The 1932-nt window shown below is 40.6% G+C and overlaps 1 protein-coding gene across 7 annotated transcripts in view; it reads right to left on the bottom strand.

Moving 5' to 3' along the window:
- The window catches only part of LOC109993170 (NACHT, LRR and PYD domains-containing protein 3-like), a 35927-nt gene extending 34578 nt beyond the window's left edge, over positions 1 to 1349 (bottom strand). For all 7 annotated transcript variants that reach the window (XR_010667515.1, XM_029279735.2, XM_065961154.1 and 4 more), the window contains exon 1: positions 1286 to 1349. The gene's annotated coding sequence lies outside the window, so the exon portion shown is untranslated. The remainder of the gene's footprint in view (positions 1 to 1285) is intronic.
- Between the last annotated feature and the right edge of the window lie 583 nt (positions 1350 to 1932).

Genomic DNA, 1932 nt, shown 5'->3' with positions numbered 1-1932 from the left:
TACTTGATTTCTATTACATTTAAGTGTGAAAAATCACCTTTAAACTATTTAAGAAAATACACTAAAAGGATCTTTGTCTCAATCATAAACAGTGTAAAGAGTATTTTAGTGTTTTTAGTTTTATTATTCTGAGACTGGTTAGTCTCAAAGACAGCCTCGAAGGCTGACATGCAAGGCTGACTGCAACTAAACCTGAGATGAAAGATAATCCATTAAATGTTTTAGCCTTTATGAGCTTAAATATTAGATGTTTTAGTCACTGTTTGTTTAACTATTAGCAGGCTACTGAAGCTTCTAACTGAATCTGTTTGGTTTTAAGTATTTATTTTCACACATCTCAGATGTGTTAACTAGCAGCAGCTTATAACACCCAACTTCCTCATATGTCTGCTTCAAAATGAAAGCACATCACAGAAATGGCAATTAGGGATTTTATTGTGAAAAACTTTCCGGACCTTAATGTGTTTACCACCCGGAGCTTTCGCGGAGCTGCGATTGTAGTCACGAACGCTGCAGTGGGAAAAAGCATCCTCAGCCACTTCTTTGTCCAAGAGTAAGAACCAATGAGACATCAGTTTATAAACACCTTCAGCAGGTAGACCCACAGTAGTGGAGGTGCTTATCCGTGATGCACTAGCTGAAGAAAAGGGTCTCTGTCTCTCGTCGCTCAGGTGCGATGAGGGAAAATCATTCATAGCTATTTTTTTTACTCAGTAACGGATGTAATTTAAAATGTAGCTAATTGCAATACTTAACAGAAAACCTACTTAAGTAAAAGTACAGATTTTAAGAACGACTTAAAAAGTAGTAAAGTACAGAAAAAAACTACTCAATTACAGTAACGCGAGTAAATGTAATTCGTTACTTTACACCTCTGAACCTACATAACTACACTCTCCCACCTCATTCACAAGTTTTGCTTCTTTCATGATTGGTGTGTTTGACACATGAAGAATAAAAGCTGACAGTGTGACTCATGTTTCAGCTCCTCTCGTGTCAGAGCTGCAGCTTCAACATTACACTGTTTGATTTACACTGAACTCACTCAGAGACCCTCAGTCCTGTCTGAAGAGGACAGACTCCTCTTCCTCACTCTGCTGTCTAACTGTCCTGTTAGCATGGTTAGCATAGCCTGCGTGCTAAACTGACTGTGAGTCATCGTGATTCCTGCTCTTCTACTGTAATAAGAGCAACTAATGAACCTGGTGGCTAGCTGTTAGCTTACAGTTCTTTTGACACTTAAATTAAACAGAGAGTCTGAACAACAGTGAAAAGAGTCTCTTACCTTCAACCTTATAATATTTTACAGGACTCTGCCTTCAACACAGATAACAGATCTGCGTCACAACTGGAGAAAGTGAAAGTAAAAAGTCCAGGAAACAGGAAATAGCACAGGGTGTTTATCACCATAGCAACTGGGTTTCAAACGTCCCAGCCTTCATTTCTTAGAGATAAAAATGTGATTAAACATTTAATAAAACACTGAAAATGATCATAAAATAAACACAATGATTCAGTTATACTCCTTCAATCTGAACTCTATGAGGGCAGAGAGGTTCAAATCTTCCTTCAACAGTTGGTGTGTTTGTGTGGGGAGTCAGGACTTGAACCTTCAGCCAAACGTGTCTCACTGCAGCTGGAGAATCACTGCTGGCTGATCCTGACACTCAATAGAGGATGGCTTCAATGTGGCGTCGAGTTTCATTGTAGCAGCTCTTGGCAACAACAACAACAACGAGGTGAATAAAGATGTCCACCTGTTGAACTCAGTGGGCGCGCACTGTAGCTGTTCCCACTCAACGTTCTTGAAGCCAAAATACGCCGCTTAGGGTCGCTTCCATCTTGCGATTTTGACGTCATTTGGAGCCAGAGTCTGCGCAGTAGAGTCCGGGGGCAGGAGCCCTGGTAACACGCCCCGCCCACTTAGCGTAC

This window comes from Labrus bergylta, chromosome 12 (genome assembly GCF_963930695.1).
Source record: "Labrus bergylta chromosome 12, fLabBer1.1, whole genome shotgun sequence".
Taxonomy (NCBI): domain Eukaryota; kingdom Metazoa; phylum Chordata; class Actinopteri; order Labriformes; family Labridae; genus Labrus; species Labrus bergylta.
The sequence above is the reverse complement of the archived record's forward strand: the minus strand, read 5'-3'. Positions and strand labels throughout refer to the sequence as shown.